The sequence below is a fragment of the Pongo abelii genome, chromosome X, assembly GCF_028885655.2.
Source record: "Pongo abelii isolate AG06213 chromosome X, NHGRI_mPonAbe1-v2.0_pri, whole genome shotgun sequence".
NCBI classification, from domain to species: domain Eukaryota; kingdom Metazoa; phylum Chordata; class Mammalia; order Primates; family Hominidae; genus Pongo; species Pongo abelii.
This window is the reverse complement of record NC_072008.2, coordinates 18,768,225-18,790,182: the sequence shown is the minus strand read 5'-3', so window position 1 is coordinate 18,790,182 and position 21,958 is coordinate 18,768,225. Positions and strand designations below refer to the sequence as shown.

The 21,958-nt window shown below is 46.1% G+C and overlaps 1 protein-coding gene across 11 annotated transcripts in view; it reads right to left on the bottom strand.

Moving 5' to 3' along the window:
• PPEF1 (protein phosphatase with EF-hand domain 1) overlaps positions 1–21,930 on the bottom strand; it is a 150,930-nt gene extending 129,000 nt beyond the window's left edge. For 5 of the 11 annotated variants that reach the window (XR_010138967.1, XM_054544376.2, XM_063721187.1 and 2 more), the window contains exons 1-3: positions 20,356–21,930; positions 11,108–11,201; positions 6,231–6,410 (exon numbers count right to left, since the gene is read on the bottom strand). The gene's annotated coding sequence lies outside the window, so the exon portion shown is untranslated. The remainder of the gene's footprint in view (positions 1–6,230; positions 6,411–11,107; positions 11,202–20,355) is intronic. The other 6 variants (XM_054544377.2, XM_054544374.2, XM_054544375.2 and 3 more) reach the window with 6 other exon arrangements.
• Positions 21,931–21,958: the final 28 nt, after the last annotated feature.

Sequence of the window (21,958 nt, the reverse complement as noted above, 5' to 3'; positions counted from 1 at the left end):
ATTGAAAAATGGCTGCCCTCTCCACCTCTTCAGGCTGGACTTAATCTCTCTTGATTGCCTTCCCTTCCTTTCTCACTTCCCCACTGCTGTAGTTTCTTTGCTCCTGCATTCCAAATAAACTTGCTCTCAAATGTTTATCTCAGGCTCTGCTTCTGAGGGATCCCAATCCAGGACATTTAGTTAGTCCATGGCAATAGCAAACTATGGAAAGACAGAGGGGAATGGAGAAGCCTGGCTACCTCTCAAGGGAGACAGGGCATTGTAGGCAAGCCTCTCCTATTTCACAAGCTTCCTGGAGCTGGCCACAGTTCCAATTTCTGCCAAGGCAAAGTAGTTCTAATGGGCAGCTCCCATTATTGATCATGACATACCCTGAGGAGTATGCTAGAATTGAGGCGAAGCAGCTGGACTGGACAGGAGGCTAAGAAAACAGCAGCATGTGCAGATCTATTTGGTGGTGGGTACTTAAGGTGTCTGCTTGTGGCTCCTGATACCTCAAAGCCCCGTAGCACCAAAGGGGGGACGCTCAGACAGGGCTGGCCTCCCAGCTCTTTTGACTTTGAGCTAGCCTCTTGATGCTGGGGCCACTGGCAAGCAATCACACCCAATCACCACTTCCTAACCCCTAGTAGTCTCCAAAACTGGGGTAGCTTCCCCACAGCAGACGCACAGAGATCTGCTGGAGAGCAGAAAGCAAAACACCAGAACTCGTATTTTTATCTATTTTCTTATTCTTGTTAACTTTTCTATTTCCATGTATATTTGATCATGTACACAATACATGAGTTCAGCAGTATTAGCTGTAAATAAATAAATATGCTTGGTCCATTCTCACAAAACTTACTGTAAGAGGTCCATGATCAAAAAAGTTCAAAAAGGCTGGGGGCAGTGGCTCATACCTGTAATCCCAGCACTTTGGGAGGCTGAGCGAGGAGGATTGCTTGAGCTGATGAGCTGGAGACCAGCCTGGGCAACATAGCAAGACCTCGCTACTAAAAAAAAAAAAAATTAGCTGGGTGTGGTGGGACATGCCTATTCTCACAGCTACTTGGGAGGCTGAGGCAGGAGGATCACTTGAGCCTGCAAGATTGAGGCTGCAGTAAGCCATGATAGAGCCACTATACTCCAGCCTAGGCAACAGAGGAAGACCTTGTGTCAAAAGAAAAAAAAAAAATCAAAGGACCCTAATTTAAAGATCCTGCTCCCTTGTGAAGAGCAGAAAGGAATACCAAGTAATTTTTCACTTAAATAGAGAAAGAACCAAGCATATTTTCAAGGGTGAATTCTGGGTACTGAAAAATCACATTAAGTAGGAGAAAAGAGAGGCCAGATCTGGCAAGTCATTAGGAAGTCATTAAAAGAAATTAAAAATGGGTTATGAGTCACTATCAGATGGAAGAAATTCATAAAGGTCAGTGCTTGCAAGATGTTTCTATTGGGGTCACCTGGTGAGCAGCCACAATGACAGGCTAAAACAGCCATCACGTTTTAAGGTGTGGAAATTCAGCTTTCGAAACGCTCCATCTTAGATACAAAAGTTGAGCTTTCCTTGGTTGTGATTTAATAAATAGATTAATAGATATCAGAATTTTAATTCAGACCACTGCTTAATCTAACCCTAGCTTGGTCCTCGATGGCTTGAGTTTAAAGAAATTCCTTAAATTAACCCTGAATGTTCATAAATCAAATCAAAAAGCTTCACAGAAGGTTCTGGTCTGGGTAAGATGGAAAAAGGACATTTTACCCACTCTACTCTTTCTCTCCCATGGGACAAAGCTATAAAACCTGGACAGAATCCATGAAACAGCTATTTGAGGACAGTGGCAGACAGACTCTGAGCTGCCCCCAATGATCCCTTCCTCCTGGTCAATTCACACCACTGTGTTCATCCCTTCTCTTCAGCATAGGCTGGACCCAGAAACTTGCTTCTAATCAATTGAGCATGGCAATGGTATTGGGATGTCACTTCTATGACTAGGTTATAAAAGATTGTGATTTTCTGTCTTGCTAGCAGACCCTATTATCTTCACAGCTTTTGTGCTTTCAATGAAGTAAGCTGCCATGTGGGAGAAGCCCACGTGGCAAAGGACTGGGGGAAGTCTCTAGCCAAAAGCCAGCAAGGAACTAAGGCCCTCAGTCAAACAGACCATGAGGAACTGACTCTTGTCAACAACCATATGGGCTTGGAAGTGGATCCCTCCCCAATCAAACCTTCAGATGACAGCAGCCCAGTCAACACATTGTGTGCAGCAGCTCACGACAGATGCTGACGTAGACGGCCCAAGTAAGCCACGCCTGGGTTTCTGCCCCACAGAAACTGTAAGATCATAAACATGTGTTGTTTTAAGCCACTAGATTTTTTGGTAATCTGTCCCACAGCAATAAACAAGTAACATGAGGACTCTGAAAAGTAAATAACAGAAGGCAGATGAAGGAAACAGATCAGAGTTTGAAGTACCACTGAACTGACAGTGAGTTTACCTTTTGTTCCCTCCAGTTCCTCCAGGCCAGATTCAAGGAAGCAGACATTAAAATTAAAACCATGAGATACCACTATATGTCTATGAATATGGCTAAATTTGGGTGGGGGTGTTGAGACAGGGTCTCACTCTGTCACCAGGCTGGAGCACAGTGACACAATCACAGCTCACTGCAACTTCCACTTTCTGGGCTCAAGCTATCCTTCCACCTCAGCCTCCCAAGTAGCTGGGATCACAGGTACATGCCACCATGCTCGGCTAATTTTTGTATTTTTTGTAGGGACTGGGTTTTGCCATGTTGTTCAGACTGGTCTCTAGCTATCCGCCTGCCTCAGCCTCCCAAAGTATTTGTATTATAGGCGTGAGCCACTGTGCCCAGCTAAAAATTTTTTTTTAATACAATATCCAGCGCTGGCTAGAATGTGGAGCAACTCGAACGCTAACACTTTGCTGGCAGGAATGCAAAGTGGTACAGTCACTCTGAAAAAGAGTTTGGTACTTTCTTATAAAGTTGAACATATACTTACCATATGACAGCAATCCTACTCCTGGGTAGCTATTCTAGAGAAATAAAATTTTCTATTCATGCAAAAATGTGTATGCAGGTTCATACGGTCAAACATTGAAAACAGTTTAAATGTCCTTCAGTGAGTGTCCCACAAAGTGTGGGACATCCGTACAATGAAATGCTACTCAGCAATAAAAACAAATGAAGCTGATACACACAACCTGGATGGGTCTCAAAGGCATTACGCTGAGTGGAAGAGGCCAGGCTGAAAGGGATACAGACAGTTATATGGCATTTTCAAAAAGACAAAACTATAGTGACAGGGAACTGATCAGTGGTTACCAGGGGTTTATGGGTGAGGGAGGGGAGTGACTACAAAGGGCTAGCAGGAGGGAGTTTTGGGGGGCATGTTCTATATCCTGATGATGATGGTGGTTATGCTAATCTATCCGTGTGTTAAAATTCACAGAACTGGCTGGGCGTGGTGGCTCACGCCTGCCATCTCAGCACTTTGGGAGGCCGAGGCAGGTGGATCACCTGAGGTCAGGAGTTCAAGAGCAGCCTGACCAAAATGGTGAAAACGTGTCTCTACTAAAAATACAAAAAATTAGCCAGGCGTGGTGGCAGGCGCCTGTAATCCCAGCTACTCGGGAGGCTGAGGCAGGAGAATCCCTTGAACCCGGGAGGCGGAGGTTGCAGTGAGCCAAGGTTGCGCCATTACACTCCAGCCTGGGCAACAAGAGAAAAACTCCATCTCAAAAAAATAAAAATAAAAAATAAATCACAGAACTGTACTTTAGGTTAGTGCAAAAGTAACTGCGGTTTTTGCAGAGATACGCCCATGTACTTACTACTGGAGTCCAGAAAGAAATGAGCTCGACCTGGGAACACCAGGAAATGTTTCGTAGGGCATAAAAGATGGAGAAAGACATTCCAGGGAACATGGGAGTCCGTTATATTCGAGATTGGGGGATACAGGGAGTACACAGCAAAGGTTGGGAGCATTAACCTGGGGGAGGTAGGTTGGTGCCACCTGTGTTCTTATAAATCACAACAAAGAATCTGGACTTCAGCTTATCAGTCAGGGATTGTCCTTTCAAATGCTTAATGGGCTGGGGCAGGTAATACAAATGACTAAAGCAGCCTGGGCGGAAACCATGAGACACTGTAGCAAGTTTTTGTCTAAATGAGGTAGCTGCTACTTACTGGTAGCTCCATCTTCGGCTGCTATCCAGAAATCGCAGCCCAGTGTTGCCTGATATAATTTTCCAAGAGAAGCTGAAGATAGTTTTATGTACAATCTCCTTATTTTTAAATGTTAGCATGAGTATTTTTCAGCAAATTTATGAAGCCACTGATTACAGGGTACACTGCTGTTTTATGTACCAATAAGAGAGAACACCACTGATCAAACTATGTCACTGTCCATTTCAAGACACATCCCAATATCAGAGCTGCTAAAATGTGAAAAAAAATATGCATCTTAGAATCAACAAAATACAGTCATTCTCATTTTCTCAAAACGCCGTACAGACTGCGTGGATTCCGCTTAAAGCTGCCAGATTGCAAACTCTGTTTAAGTCAAGGGGAGCCTGAGGGTAAGCTGATTAGATTCAAGCCGCAAGATCACTCTGGGGATCAGATGGTGATGAATGGGGAAAAGCAGGTAACAGGAAGACCAATGAGGAGCTCCTGCAATAATCCAGGAGATAGATGGTAAAGGCTGAATTAAAGTCATGGCAGCGGGGATGAAGGGGAAAGAGGAGCCAAATGTAAAAGGGTTTTATGTAATAAACCCCACAGGGCTCAGACTGGGCATGGAGAGTGAGGGAGACAGAGACATCGAGGAAGATTCCAAGGTTTTTCGTTTGGAAGAATAAATAGATTCATCATTCACTCGACAATATTTACTGGGTGTCTACCACGCGCCAGGCACCATGCTAGGTGCTGTGGTTACAAGGGGTGGACAAGATAGACATGGTCTCTGCCTTCTTGTAATTTACAGTCTAGGAGATGATGATATTCATTGCAATAGGGTATTAAAGGGTACAAGAGTCGGACATGAAAGGGGACAAGTGAGTTTATGGTGGAGAAAAATCGTGAGTTCGGTCAGTGGTGTGCTAAATTTCAGTATTTGTGAGACCTCACTGTTGAAATATCCCACAGGCAGTAGAAGCCTGGGTTTGGAGCTCAGGAAATAAATCAGGACCAGAGAGTCAGATTAAATAGGTCATCAGGTTGCTGACAATAGCTTAAGTGATTAGAGAAGATAAAACAGCCAGGGAGAGCTTGTAGAGTAAGGCTATAGAGGCAAAAGTAGAACACTGGGGAACAGAGACATTAAAGAGAATGAAAAGAGGAAGGAGCCAACAGGGAGGCTAACAAAGAAGCAATCTGGAAAGTAAGAGGCCAAGGAGTGAGGGCTATCTGTAAAGCAATGGAGACTTGATTACCGTATAGTCCATCTAAACCTGCACCTAGAATTACTGCCTAGAAGCAATTTACCTTTGCCATGTACAATTCAGATTGTCAGAGTTATGGATGTTTTGCATGAATTCCAAACAGGCTTATCAGAACTGCTTCTAATTTAGAAAGCCAGGATATTTTTAAATATTGCCACAATCTGTTTCTTTATCTTGTATGTGCTTAACGTTTTACATGTATCTCAGATTGACATCTAGCATGAGTCAATGTAGAGCAATGCTAATTCCTTATTTCTTCTTCTTTTCCTTCTACAGGAGCTACAATCTGCCATTCCAAGAACACAAGTAAAACAAAGACTACACACTGATGCAACTCCCTCTCATGTTAAAGCACTGGGAATTGGGCAAAACTGATCTAGGCAGAGAATGGAGCCATCTTGCAAGACCATCATGAGGTTCTCTGCCCAGAGCTCTGTAACAGGTGAGCCTGAAATGTGGTAAGATACTCTGATCCTTTGGACTTGTCCAGAAAGGCCCTCAGACATCTTCATTTTATAGGAGAGGAAACCATGCACAGAGAAGTTAGGTGGCCTCCCCAAAGTCACAGTCCTGTGACTCAGTGACCAGTACATCAAGGCGACCCAATTCCACCCTATACATATATATTAAAGCATTTAACAAACTTCATACATAAAACATAAAGACCACAAGAGTTGGGCTAAACAACTAAACAGACAGAGGCCACAGGTTAACTTTCGATCATTGTCCCATGCCTACCCGGATCACACTCAATTCACCTGGTCCACTAAGTGCTCTTACCTTTCCCTCGAGGTTTGATCAGGTCCACACAGGTTCAAGGGGAACAGACTCCTAGATCTTCACTTTGCTGGTTGTTGACTCTTTCAGCCTGACCTGCGGGCTCAGGACACAATCTATCATCACACAGGTCTTATTGAAGAGGGTTTCCCAGTCTCATTTGTAATCTTCAAGAGGTAGATTCTAGAATGATTAATAGGTTGCCTTGGTGACCTCACAATGTAGGATGCAGATATGATAATACCGGCCAATGGAATGTGGACATGACCTGGATGACAGGACTATTTCTTGCTTACTGAAAGGCAGATTCCAGCTTTCTTTTTGTCACCATTGCCTCCCTATCAACTATTTTTGTGTTCATAAACATGGTAAACAAAGAAAAGTTTGTTTCTTGGAGGAATGTTGATAAAACAAGGCCTGGGCCAGGCGCGGTGGCTCATGCCTGTAATCCCAGCACTTTGGGAGGCCAAGGCGGGTAGATCACCTGAGGTCAGAAGTTCAAGACCAGCCTGGCCAACATGGTGAAACCCTGTCTCTACTAAAAATACAAAAAAATTAGCCGGGTGTGGTGTCGGGCACCTGTAATCCCAGCTACTCAGGAGGCTGAGGCAGGAGAATCACTTGAACCCGGGAGGTGGAGGTTGCAGTGAGCTGAGACAGTGCCACTGCACTCCAGCCTGGGTGACAGAGTAAGACTCTGTTCCATGCCCGCCTCCCGCCAAGAAAAAAAAAAAAAACAAAACAAAAAAAAAAACAAGGCCTAGAAAATATCCAGGGCTTTCTTTTCAAAACCCTAACTATTACTGCCTCAGATGCCTAAGAGTTTACGGAGAAGCCTTTGGAAAAAATTTTCAGAGCATTTTCTTTTGTGCACTTATTCCTGGCTTGGTTTCATTCATATATTCATTAAATAAATATTTGTTGAGCATCTATTATGTGCCGGGTACTGTTCTATACCCTGGGGATATACCATTTAGCAAAACTGATAAGGTCTCTTCCCTCCTAAAGCTTATAGGCTAGTAGGAGAAGTAAACATGAATCAAATTCATAAATGTGAATCAAATCATAAATGTGAAATTGCAAAGGACAAGTATTCATTTTATGAGAGTGAGGTGGGGGGTCGAGCAAAGACTTCTCTGAGGAAGTCATCTTTGACCTGACAGTGGAAGGTTGAATGTGGATTAATTAGGTGAAGGTGTTGATGGGGGATGGAGTCAAGCATACAGTTGAGCTAAGGCTCGTGACCCGGAGTAGCTAACTGGAGACTAGGATTGGGAGACTTTCAAAGGATAATCCAGGATTCAATATAGGTCTAATTTACTAAAGCCGAAGCTCTTATTTTCACCAATATTTAAAGGGTGCACAATCTGTCAGTCTTACAACTCATTTGCATAAAACTCTAAAACAGCACTTCTCAAACTTTAATGCACTTACAAGTCACCTAGGGATCTTGTCAAAACACAGATTCCTGGGCCCAATCCCTGCTGAATCCCAGTCTGATTTAGTAGGTCTGGGGTGGGGCTGTGAAGCTGCATTTCTAATAAGCTCCCAGGTGACAGTGAAGCATACTTTGAGGGGCACTGCTCTATTAACACAGTACTCTTTTTATTATTTTTTTTTATTTGTTTGAGACAGGGTCTCACTCTGTTGAGAGTGAGCTATGATCGCGCCCAAGCTGGAGTGCAGTGGCGTGATCATAGCTCACTGTAGCCTCCACCTCCTGGGCTCAAGTAATCCTCCTCATTCAGCCTCCCAAGTACCTGGGACTACAGGTGCCCGCCACCACACTCGACTAATTTTTTATTTTTTACAGAGATGGGGTTTCACCATCTTGCCCAGGCTGGTCTCAAATTCTTGGGCTCCCAAAGCACTGGAATTACAGGCGTGAGCCACCACACCTGGCCTCATTCATAGCTTTTGGAGTGTAAACCAAAAGAAAAATTTTAATCCCCGCCCAACCATTGGAATGGACTTCTTCCTAGGCCAGGGCACTTTAAAATTTAACCTGAAAGACTGGTTCAGGCCACAACGAGAAGCAGAGGTCCAACATGCCTCATTATACCTCTCCAGCATTAATATAAACACAGACCTTAGGACAGATAAGAAACATTTACAATCTGTCCTCTCTGAAGCCTGCTACCTGAAGGCTTCATCTATCTGCACAATAAGAACTTTGGTCTCCACAGCCCCTTAACCCAGACATCTCCTTTCTACTGATCCTAGGTCTTTGGATAAACTCAACCAATTGTCAACTAGAACATTTTTCAATCTACCTATAACCCGGAAGCCACACCCCTCCTCCCCCTTGCTTCGAGTTGTCCTGCCTTTCTGAACTGAACCAATGTATTTCTTAAATGTATTTGATTGAACTCTCATGTCTCCCTAAAATGTATTAATTCTACAATTAATTTTTATGGTTTACTCAGTAGTAAGACCAAAACAAAAGAATGTTGTGATATGTAAATAAAGCAATGCCAAAAGCTAAAGATTTCAAAGACTTGGAAAGAACGAGAGAAATAATAATCATAAGCAAACTGACGTGTCAGTAATGTAGTGAAACTTCTCTAATTTATCCCAGTGAAGTGGGCTGTCAATTCTTACTCAGTGACAAGTTCAATTTATGAAATAGTTTTAAAGAAAAGTAACAAATTAATCTGATGTAACTAATGACAAGCAATGTCTATGTTTAATAACTCTTTAACAGGTCAACAAGAGGTATTTGTAACTAACACTTTCATTTTCTGACGGAAGCTCTGGATTTTATATGATGTGAGAGAAAAACCACCTCCCTTTCCAGGCCTCCATTACTTACTTCTGTCACAGTTCCCACTGATGTGCCACATTCCTCCTGGTGGCCTATGTGAAAACAAGTAGGCGAGAGAGCCAAGATTTCTCTGGATTGGTTTTCGTGAGAAGGTTATGAAGTTAATATAGGGCCTAGAGTGAAATACTGTCATTTTAAAAAACTAGAAATGAACTCCTCTGTGCAGAGAAGAACAGGAAGATTAAGAAAGGGAAACAGGAGTAAGTTTTTATAATTTTGAGGAAATATCAGCTCTGCCACTTTCAACCTGGGGACCTTAGGCAACTTACATAACTCCTCTAAACCTCAGTTTCCTCATTTTAAAAATGAGAATAGGCCGGGCGCTGTAGCTCACACCTGTAATCCCAGCTCTTTGGGAGGCCAAGGCAGGTGGATCACTTGAGGTCTGAAGTTCGAGACCAGCCTGGACAACACGGTAAAGCCCTGTCTCTACTGAAAATACAAAACTTAGCCAGGCATGGTGGTGTGCGCCTATAGTCCCAGCTACTCTGGAGGCTGAGGCACGAGAATCACTTGAACCTGGGAGGTGGAGGTTGCTGTGAGCTGAGATCGTGCCACTGCACTCCAGCCTGGGCAACAGAGTGAGACTCTGTCTCAAAAAAAAAAAAAAAAAAAAGAATATTTAAAGAGAATAATTTAAGTGGCAATCTCTTTGTAAACTATAAAGTGCTAAACAAGTATTAGCTACCATTTCTAGGAGAGGCCTGCATTTCCCGAGTGGATATACATCCTAGAGAAGAAATGTGGTCTGGCCAGTGGGTCAGGATGTGTCTAGGAACATAATAGAATTAGATTCTAGAGTCAGCTTGCTTGGGTTCAAGTTCTTGCTCAACCACTTAACAGCTCTGTGTGAGCTTGGGCAAATTACATAACCTCTCTGTGCCTATTGCTTCAACTATAAAACGAGGCTACGGATAGCACCAATCACACCGGGTTGATGTAACGAATGAATGGGTTAATACACATTGTAGCAGCCACTGATCATTGCTGTCCATTCTCCCTCTCTTCGTTACTAATAAAACCCCAGTTTTGTTCTAGGTGGCAGTGTTCAGCCAACAAAACTTGATTTGCTAGGCTCCCTTGCAACTATGGGTAGTCATGTGACACAGTTCTAGCCCTTGAGATACAAGCAGAAATCTATGGGCTGAGGCTTCCAGAAAAGCTATTTTCCTGATAAAAAGGAAAAGACTCAGCTGGCACAAGCCTCTTCTCTTTTCTCCTTCCCCCTATTCTGCCTGGAACCAGGACACAATGCCTGGAGGAGAAGCAGCCATCTCGTGCACACTAGGAAGAAAGCCTCACACTGAGAATAACGAAACCATGATGCAGGATGGAGGGACGAGCTTGAGACCTGGATGACAATGTGACACTGTATATCTCCTGGCTTCGTATCATGTGGGACGAAAACCAAGCGCTCTGTGTTAAGCCCCTGCTGTTCCATTTACCTTATTTCAGGCAGCCAAACACATTCTCTAACCAATACAACTGTAAAGCAGCTTGGTGCCTGGCTCATAGTATTCAATAAATGTTAGTTATTATTATTATCAGTAGGCCAGCATTCTGTTCCCTAACCAGGTGGCTAGCAAATAGTCCCCTAACTTCCTTGTAATAGAATCACAATTTTCCTTTTCGAAATCACCCCCGCTTCCTGTTTTTAGCCATGTGATTTGCATGGGACTGACACAGCCCCCAACTCTAAGCGCGGGCCCTGGCTGACTTAAACCAATTACCCGAGCCCACTCCCCATGCAACAGCAACTTTTCAGGAACAAGCACATAATTCCGCCCTAAGACAGCATATCCTCTTCTCCTGGCAAAAAGGAGTGTTTGGGGTGGGCGTATAGCTAAAGAAAGGTATTATGAGTGAATCTCGGGGTACCTGGAGAGAGTGCTGGGACAGACTCACTCATCTCCCCCTAGTGTGGTGCTCTGGGCAAGGCTGTCACCATGAGAAGAGCCAGTTCAGGGGGTGAAAGTGATACATGAGGAAGGGCCGACCAAAAGGCAGGGAAATGGAGCCGGAGCCCTCCATCCTAAGTCTCTGGATCAAATCTTACCTTTGGAAGTTTCAAACCAGATTCGTTTGAAACTGGTTTTGCTCAATTTGGGTTGGATCTTCTGCCACAGGCAACTACAAGATTCTTTCTGATACTGTTAGAAGAAAAAAATAATAATTTTACTGTAAGGACTACATGCCTAAAGGGGAACTTTCCAAATCCTGGTGTAGTGTACCTATTCAGTAAAATCTATAATCCAGCACAATATAAGTTCACATCAAAATCACCTTTTTAAAAGAAAAAATGACAATAAGATTCACAATCAATTTTCAGTTGTGTGAATTCATTCAAATTTCTCTTCTGAAAGAAAAAAAAAGTCAGCCAGTTGAAAGTGTTTTGTTTCTGTTCTTTTTGTAAACATGTCCAGGAGAGGTCCATTAAGAATAAATGTGTATACAAGCTTTAAAAGAACGCTGAGCCCAGAGGCAGATGCTGGAAATGTATGACTAATATTGAAATAATATTCACAGACAGTTGTCATGGCAGCCTACTCCGTCTGCACAAAATAGAACCCACTGCTTTTTTTTTTTTTTTTTTGAGACAGAGTCTTGCTCTTTCGCCCAGGCTGGAGTGCAGTGGCGCGATCTCGGCTCACTGCAAGCTCCGCCTCCCGGGTTCACGCCATCCTCCTGCCTCAGCCCCCCAAGTAGCTGGGACTACAGGCATCAGCCACCGTGCCCGGCTAATTTTTTGTATTTTTAGTAGAAACGGGGTTTCACCGTGTTAGCCAGGATGGTCTCGATCTCCTGACCTCGTGATCCGCTCGCCTCGGCCTCCCAAAGTGCTGGGATTACAGGCGTGAGCCACCGCGCCTGGCAGAACCCACTGCATCTTAAACAGGATTTAGCAGAGGAAAACTGCTAGCATGCAGATAGCCTCCAAATGAATTCAACAACCTACTAATTGGTTTTGCTTTTATTACTGTAGATTGCCTTAGGACTCTACCCAAATTGTATCCAAAAGATCCCCAATTCTTGAAATCACTAGTAAAAATACACAATATGACTGGAGTTTAACACCTGCACCACACTTGAAATCTTTCCCTCAGACTGTACGGAAAGCTTAGAGGCAAGTCTTATTGCGTGCCCAGTTGAATCCATGTGGAAACAAATCAGGCAGTAAGTGTTGTGGAAGTCTAGGGAGTAACCCATTTCATTTCCATCACCGATTAGCACTGGCTGCTATCAGGTGTTGCCTTTTAAATGGGACTCTAGAGGAGTGGGCAGTAGGAGTCAAATTGTTCTGTGTTCAGTTTCCTAGTCACAGGGGAGTGACTTTAGAAACTAGGCACATCTCTGCCAGGCGTGGTGGCTCACGCCTGTAATCCCAGCACTTTGGGAGGCCAAGGCAGGCAGATCACCTGATGTCGGGAGTACAAGATCATCAGCCTGGGCAGCATGGTGAAAATCCATCCCTACTAATAATACAAAAATTAGCAAGGCGTGGTGGTGGATACCTGGAATCCCAGCTACTTGGGAGGCTGAGGCAGGAGAATCGCTTGAACCCGGGAGGTGGAGGTTGCAGTGAGCCAAGATTGTGCCACTGCACTCCAGCCTGGGCGACAGAGTGAGACTCTGCCTCAAATTTAAAAAAAAAAAAGAGAGAGAGAGAGAAAAAGATACTAGACACATCTCAAGATAGGTTAAGTAAGAGAGGGGGAGACAAAACATTCTAAGCTCATCTGTTTCTCTCTCGAGTGGCCATCTCTAGGAAATGTAATCTCACTGAAAGTGATTGTGGGTAATTGTGAAGGTTATAGATAGCTGGTCTGGAGAGGTATACCATGTGAGGCCTTCTTTCCTATTAGACAGGTTTTTGCTTATCACCCTGCCTATCCCTCATCAGCCTTCTCTTTTGTCAAGTTTATTCTTTAAGAGAAAGGAGACCAGGCCCAAATTCAGATTTAGTAACATCCTACATTAGGAAAACCACATCAAGCCACTATCTTCCATTAACATACTGGAACAAATGAGTCCTTTGGGTTAACTCATGTTCTTCAAACTTCTTGAGATGAGGCCATGTCATATACTTTTTTAAAAAAAGCTCCCGCACTACCCAACACTGTGTTCCCAGACATATTGCAGGCATGTGATAATGAACAACTTCCATCAAGGGACTGGAACACAGGGCAAGCCCTTGGTAGCTGGGGGACAAATTAAAGACATTGTTAAAATGGTACAGGAGAGAGCTACGGGTGAGCAATGTGCAAAGGTTCAATCAGTAGGATCTGTATTTTTCCTCATGTAACTGAAACTTCTACTAAACAGTAGCATTAAAAATGAGGGATTTTATTATTCATTTCACAAGGAATCTGGAGTAGGGAATCTGGGGCTGGGACCCAGGCGCCTTCCTTCTTTAGGCCAAGCCATGCAGCTTTCTTCTTCCCAACTGTCAACTCACGGGTGCAAAATAGTGATCACGACAGAAAGTGATGCCCTCCTTCTAGCACCACATTCACATTCCAGGCAGAAAGAGATGAACTATGGGCAAAAAGGGGGATACCAAATGGGTCTACCTCCTTTCAAGGAAATGAAGCTGTTTTAGCCAGACACATCGCCAAAGCAAACAAAATCAGGCACTATAGTGCAGAGGCTAAGCACAGCCCATGGAGCCAGATGGTCTGGGCTTAGAACCTTGCTTCTTTATGTCACTGTGTGACTTGGTCAAGTTACCAACTTACTCTGTGCCTCGATTTTCTCACCTGCAAACTATGATAATAGCACAGGGCTCTCATGAGGATTCAATGAGTTAATACGAGTGAAGCACTTAGAACAGTCCCTAATACACAGCAAGCACTGTACAACTGTGTGTTTTTACTTGTCTTATTGAGGAAAAGAGGAACGGATATTCCTCTTTTCCTCAATATCTGCTAGTAGATAAGCAACTAGCAGTATCTGACACAGACATGTTGCCCACTGTATAATTGTACCTGGCCTGGTTACTGTGCCACACGTGAGCAAGCGCCCTGCTGTACATGAGAACTACTGGCTCCCCAGGAGACAGGGAAACCACAACCCAGGCGATATGGTTTGGCTGTGCTGCAATCCAAATCTCATCTTGAATTGTAGCTCCCACAATTCCCACGTGTCATGGGAGGGACCCGGAGGGGAGGCAACTGAATCATGGGGGCGGGTCTTTCCCGTGCTGTTCTCATGAGAGTGAATAAGTCTCATGAGATCTGATGGTTTTGGCTTCCCCTTTTGCTTGGCTCTCATTTCTCTCTTGCCTGCCACCATGTAAGACCTCCCTTTGCTCCTCCTTCATCCTCTGCTATGATTGTGAGGCCTCCTCAGCCATTGGAACTGTGAGTCCACTAAACCTCTTTCCTTTATAAATTACCCATTCTGGGGTTTGTCTTTATTAGCAGCGTGAGAACAGACTAATACACCTACCCTACCAGAAGCGGCCATTCCCATGACTGTCAGCCTCATCCCCACTTACTGGGGACTGAGAACAACCAAAACTTTCAGGCATCCGAGCCAGGGCACCACCGTTAGCCACTGTGCCAACGCTCGTCCATTTTAGACACAGACCATTAGGACTCTTTCCATAGCAAGTGTCAGTAAGCCCATTCCAGCTGGCTTAAGCAAAGCTGGGAATGGTTTCCTCAAATAACTGAAGAGTCAATGGTATATGCATGACTGGGGCCGGGGCGTAAGTGACCACACCCAGCTGCTCTATTGCTCAGCTGGGATCCCTTGGTGTCGGCTCCATCCTCAGGTCTCCAGCAGGTCGTGGATGTCTTTCACGCTTCATGGTCATTCACTAACTTCTGAACCTCCTCCCTATGTCTTGGTAATTCCACCCGTTTGACTCCTAACTCCCCAAAGTAGAAACAAGAAATTTGCTTTTCCAGACTCTTTGATAGCAAGAGCACAGGCAGGTAAACTAAGCTCTGCCAGCGACTTCAATACAGAAGAGGGCAACCTGAAGACGTGGAGGGCTCTCAAAGGCCATCTTCTGCCAAGGTTAGTGGCAGAGGTGTCCAGTTTCCAGAGACAGCAGCGGTCAAGATTCTGGGCTCCAACACTGGTTTGAGTTACTAAATCTGTACTCAGAGGAGACAGCAGTGTGCACCTGCGCTGGTGCAGTCCCTCGGTGAGATTTGGACGTCATTCCTGGCTTTGGAGTCACCGAGGCCTTCTTGGAGATCCTGTGAGCCACCTGGTGTCCTTTAATAAACTCCCTTTCCTCTTAAACTTGTGGGAGTGTTGAAGCCACTTAGGTGGTGTTATGCTTTCGTAACAACCCCAAACGTTAGTGGCTTACAATGACAAAGGTTTGTTTTGCACTCCAGTTCCGGGACAGTGCAGATGGGCTGCGGTTCTGTAACAGGGAGCCTTCCCTCTGAAACTCAGGCCAACCTGTCTCTGGGGCATTGCTGTTCTTCTTGCAGCAAAGGGGAAGGACAGAAGCAGCCACCACACTGGCTCTTACACTTTTGCTTGGAAGTGATACTCATCACTTCTGCTCACATTCAACTGGGCAGAGCAAAGCCACCTGGACAAGCCTATCGGGGGGCCATGGTGTCAAAATCCTACATGGGGAAGACGGGTGAATATTTCGAACAAGTGGATTCTGTTGTATGCAACCAAGAGCCCTGTCTAATATAATGCAATAGTAAGATGGCGGCAGAACTGCTAGCCTCTAGATCATCTCACGTTCAAGTCCAGGGTGAATTAGGAAACGTCTCTGCTCAAGAAGTCAAGCAAAAATCCAGGATTAGCTCTTACTGGAACTCATTGCCCTGGCTTGAGTCACCCTCAACACTGACACATTGTTTTCAAGACATATTCACTGAGCACTTACTATATGCTGGAAACTATTTAGACTCTGCGTAATACAGCAGAGAATGAAGCCAAATCCATGCCCTCACGGAACTTTCATTCCAGTCGAGGATGGTGGGGACAGACAATCAACAAAATAAATTAGTAAATATGTAGAAATTAAGTGCTGCAGGCCGGGCGCAGTGACTCACACCCGTAATCCCAGCACTTTGGGAGGCCGAGGTGGGTGGATTACGAGGTCAAGAGATCAAGACCATCCTGGCCAACATGGTGAAATCCCGTCTCTATTACCATTTGACCCAGCCATCCCATTACTGGGTATATACCCAAAGGATTATAAATCATGCTGCTATAAAGACACATGCACATGTATGTTTACTGCAGCACTATTCACAATAGCAAAGACTTGGAACCAACCCAAATGTCCAACAGTGATAGACTGGATTAAGAAAATGTGGCACATATACACCATGGAATACTATGCAGCCATAAAAAATGATGAGTTCATGTCCTTTGTAGGGACATGGATGAAACTGGAAACCATCATTCTCAGCAAACTATCATAAGGACAAAAAACCAAACACCGCATATTCTCACTCATAGGTGGGATTTGAACAATGAGAACACATGGACACAGGAAAGGGAACATCACACAACGGGGACTGTTGTGGGGTGGGGGGAGGGGGGAGGGATAGCATTAGGATATATACCTAATGCTAAATGACGAGTTAATGGGTGCAGCACACCAACATAGCACATGTGTACGTATGTAACAAACCTGCACATTGTGCACATGTACCCTAAAACTTAAAGTATAATAATAATAAAATTAAAAAAAAAAAAATATATATATATATATATAAAAATTAGCTGGGCGTGGTGGCAGGTGCCTGTAGTCCCAGCTACTCGGGAGGCTGAGGCAGGAGAATTGCTTGAACCCAGGAGGCGAAGGTTGCAGTGAGCCGAGACCATGCCATTGCACTCCAGCCTGGGCGACAGAGCGAGATGCCATCTCAAAAAAAAAAAAAAAAAAAAAAAAAAGAGAAGAAAGAAAGAAATTTAGTGCTGCTGCAGAGAAAAATAAGCAGGAAAGGGGGGCAGTGAGTCTCTAGCATGAATGAAAAAGAATAATAGCAATTTTCAGTAGGCAGTCAGGAAAGGCCTCACTGAGAAGATATTCGGGTATGACCCGAACAAGGTGAGAGAACAAGCAACAGTGTGATCTAAGGAAAAACTATTCAAGGCTGAGAGCAGCAGCAGCAGCAGCAAAGGCCCCGAGGCAGGAGAGGCCTAGTGTAACTGAAGGGCAGCAAGCAGGCTGGTGTGGCTGGAGTGGAGTCAAAGCAAAGGCAAAGTTATAGGATTTTTTTTTTTTTTTTTGAGACAGGGTCTTGCTCTGTGACCCAGGCTGGGGTGTAATGGCACAGTCACGGCTCACTGCAACCTTTGCCTCCCAGGCTCAAGCGATCCCCCCATCTTAGCCTCCCAAGTAGCTGGGATTACAGGTGCATGCCACCATACCTGGCTAATTTTTGTATTTTTAGTAGAGACAGGATTTCATCATGCTGGCCAGACTGGTCTCAAACTCCTGGCCTCAAGTGTCTGCCCACCTTGGCCTCCAAAGTGCTGGGATTATAAGCGTGAGCAACCGTGCTTGGCCAGTAAGAGGATTCATAACCAGAGAGGCACAAGCCTTGTAGGCCACTGTAAGGCTTCAGCTTTTCTAGTTGAGGTAGGGAGCCATTGAAGGGTTTTGCACAGAATGATGAGAGCTAATTTGAATCTTGAAAGGACCACTGTGGCTACTGTGTGGAAAATAGTCTGTAGTGGGGAAAAGGCAGAAGCTGGAAGGCCAAGATCTGAGGCTACTGGCTACGATCCAGGCAAAATGTGATGGTGGCTTTGAGTAGAGTGTAGCTGGGGAGATGACAGAAAGCTAGCATAGATAGATCTTGCAGGTGGTGCAAATAAGCTTTGCTAGTAAGATTACACTGGTGGTGTAAGAAAAAGAAGAATCAAGTATGATTCTTAGTTTTAGGCCTAAATAGCTGGAAAGATGAAGTTGCCATTATCTGAGATAAAGAAAACAAGAGGCCGGGCACAGTGGCTCATGCCTGTAATCCCAACACTTTGAGAGACCGAGGTAGGTGAATCACTTGAGGCCAGGAGTTCAAGAACAGCCCGGCCAAAACAGCAAAACCCCATCTCTACTAAAAATACAGACAAAAATCAGCCAGATGTGGTGGCGCACGCCTGTGATCCCAACTACTCGGGAGGCTGAGGCACGAGAATTGTTTGAACCCAGGAGGCGGAGGTTGCAGTGAGCTGAGATGGCGCTGCTGCACTCCAGCCTGGGCGACAGAGCAAAACTGTCTCCAAAAAAGAAAAACAGATCAAGAGAGGAGCGGATTTAGGGGCAGAGATCAGGAGCGTGGACACAGACATGTGAGATGCCTAACAGACATCTAAATGGAGATGTTGAACATGTAGGTCTGGAGTTTGGGAGAAAAGTCTAGACTAGAGATACACACTGGAATCTTCTAGGTTCTCAATGGTATTGAAAGCCATTAGATTGAATGAGGTCGCTGGGGTGGTGAAAACGAATACAGAAGTCCAAGCACCAAGACCTCTGAGGTACGGCTGTGTTTAAAGGTCAAAGAGATGAGGCTCCGGCAAAAGTGACCAAAAGGGAGTACGCAGTGAGAGGAAATAAACATCGCGAGAGGGCCGCATCCTAAAAGCCGAGGGGAGGGTACCTCAAAACGGAGTAATGGGTTGTTTTCAATGCTGCTAGTAGATCAAATCTGATGATAAGGAAGAGCTATTCTGTGTAGCAATGTGGAAGTCACTAGATCAGAGGAATTTTGGTGGAGTGCTAGAACAAGTCCCAATGGGGGACAGAACTGGAGAGAGCACCAGACCAATCTAAGAATTGTATTACAAAGGAGAGCAGAGAAATGGAAGTGGCACAGGTGGAAGTGGAATTAAGAGTTTTTTTCCTGTTTTTTTGCTTTTGTTTTCGTTTTTGAGACAGGGTCTCACTCTGTTGCCCAGGCTGGAGTGCAGTGGTGCAATCATGGCTCACAACAGCCTCGACCTCCTGAGCTCGAGGGATTCTTCCCGCCTCACTCCCCCAGAGTAGCTGGCACCACAGGATGTTTGGCAGCGCCCCAGCCTCTCCCTACTGGGTGCCTATAGTACCCCTCTCCCAATCATAACCAACAAAAGTGTCTCCAGATATTGCCAAAGAACTCACAAGATTTTGTCCCCCAGGGGACATTTTGGGTCATCACAACTGGGTGGTGGGGGAGGATGTGTGCTACAGGCATCTAGTGAATAGAGGCCAGGGATGCTGCAAAACATCCTACAATACACAGGACAGCCCCCTACGACAGAGTTAGCCAGTCCCAACCCATCCTGATCCAGAGGAAGAGCATAAGAGCAGACGGTGGCTGGCAGGGGACTTGCAGAAGTTCTCTTCTGATTGCTTCCATTTTTTCACTGCAATAGGAAGCTAGGTCATCAGCTGTAACCGAGATTGGGGTTGGGGGTACAGGAGGTTTACGGAGATAAGACATGAAACTATCCTTAGAAGTGGACACGTATTCTGGACTGCACAAAGGGCTCACTTGAGCTAAGCAGTCATGAATTTAGTATGAAACCAGTCAGCTTGGATGTGTTCTTCTCGGGCCAAGTTCAGGGGCAGGGTAGGGAGACAGTCAGATGTAAGAGATTGTGGTTTTACCAACAAGCACAAGGAAGAAATGAAAGGGCAAACAAGCAAGTGATAAAAATGACCATAGAATTTGAGCTGGGTGGGGCCGGGCGCAGTGGTTTACGCCTGTAATCCCAACACTTCAGGAGGCCGAGGCGGGCGGATCACTTGAGGCCTGGAGTTTGAGATCAACCTGGCTAACACGGTGAAACCCCATTTCTATTAAAAATACAAAAAGTAGGCCAGGTATGGTGGGGGGGCGCCTGTAATCCCAGCTACTTGGGTGGCTGAGGCAGGAGAATCGCTTGAACGGGAGGCAGAGGTTGCAGTGAGCTGAGATCGTGCCACTGCACTCCGGCCTGGGCGACAGAGCAAGACTCCGTCTTAAAAAAAAAAAAAAAAAGATTGTGATGACACCTTGTGAGGGGCGGCGGGGAGAACAGAACAGTTTCCCTCCTGGAATGGAGAAAAGGAACAAGAGTTTTTCACCAAAGGCAGATACCTGTGTTGCATGCAACAGAGGGACACCAGCTTCTTTTCTGCACAGAGGTTAAGTGTGGGAACTTGGCAAACATACCTTTATAGCCAGGGGCAGACAGAAAAATCGGGATGTTGGGGGGCTGGAGAGCAAAGCATTTCCTAGAGACACCATCCAAAACACAACCAGCGGGTGTAACTTTAGGGCCAGTTCCTGGCAGTCTTGTTTTCGACCGCTAGGGGTTTGGAAACAGGTGGGATACACTTACTACTATCAGGCTTCCCGGGAGTCCTGAGGCTCACTGACTAGTAGGAAACGTGGAGCTCTCACGAATGTATCCTCCGGCTGGTGGCTGGCCACTCTGGTCATCTCGTGGCCCACAATCCAGGCATCAAGCGCTCGAGAGGCCTCTGAAAACGTGTCACCAAAAAAGCAGACTAGAAGGGGGCCCCATGATGAATATGAAGGGAGCTAACTGAGGACATCGGCAAACGGGTACTAGAAAAACCCACGCCACTAGCTGGCCTGCTTCTATTTCTGGGCGGGGAGGGGGGGCTGTGGGTGGGGGGAATTACATGGCAGATAACTGCCTCCGTTTTCCTACCTGGAAGATGGGTACAACATTGAGACCCACAGGTGAAAGTGAACGTGTTTAGTCCAACCCTTGTATTTACAAAGGAGGAGACTGAGACCGGAGGTGAACTGACTAGCTCGAGTACCCAGCTCATGAGTGGCCAAATCAAGACGAACATCCAGATCGTGACCCCCACCTTAGTGTTCCCTGCACCCACCTGGTTTCTTCCAGAGGCCTTCCCAGGAAGACAGGAGTTGGCTGAAAGGAGTTCCTGCCACAAAATCAGTATCACTTTATCAACCTACCGACCTCAGCAGAAGATCCAGCGAAAAGGACAGCTGCTGCCTGCAGACCAAATTCACCTGGGTGCTTAAAGATGCCCCCCCCCACCCCCCCGCAAATGATTACAGGTGGGTTTTCAAGCTTGAGGATGGTGAGCAATCCTAGGGTGACGAAGATCCATCTGGAAGCCCTGAAGAAGGCAAATGACACTGACGATGAAAAATCGCCCTTTGTGATGGAGGGTCCCAGCCCCTTACCCAGACTACAGTCCTGCACGCAAGTCAGGGACCCCGCACCGGGTTGAATACTCTGCTGTTAGCGTGTGAAATTCTCAAAAACTTAACAACAAGCGGCCTGGCATCTTCATTTTGCACTGGGCCCCTCAATCACGTGGCCAGGGCCGCTGCCTCCCTGGAAGCCATAGACGGGTGGCCCCGTCTACACGTTTTCGTCCCCCGACCCCTGCAGCCCTAGACCAAGGGGACCTAACGGAAGCCCTGGCATTTGCACCCCCTAGGCCTGTCCTCGGGAGGGGAAGAAGGCTGCGGGAAGGGGCAGGGGACCGGGAAGAGGTCCACCCCCTCGGGCAAAGGGCCCGCTAACCAACGGCCTTTTCCAACCCTGGTTCCAAGGGTTGCCCCTGTCCTCCTTGCTCCGGAGGCGACGGCCTGACTTCCGACGGGCAAGTGGGCCGAGTGGCCGAGGCTCAGTTTGCCGGTTGGGAAAATGGGAAGGCGCGGGGCCCTCGCGGGCGGAGGAAGCTGCCGGGGGCTCAAAGCCCGAGCAGGGTGCACTTCCGGCCGCCGGGCCGGCCCGCCGGCGCCTCGATTGAGGGAAAGTTTGGGGACAGATGATAGCGGGGAGGTGCTCTCGGCCGAGGTTCCGGCCTCGCCCTGGTCCCAGGGGCCGCGACTCTGGCGGGCAGGGAAGACAAGCCGCCCAAATGCCGGAGCCCGAGACTCGGAGCCGCCGCAAACTCCTCGCCTCGGGGGCGGGGTCACGGTGGAGAGGCGGG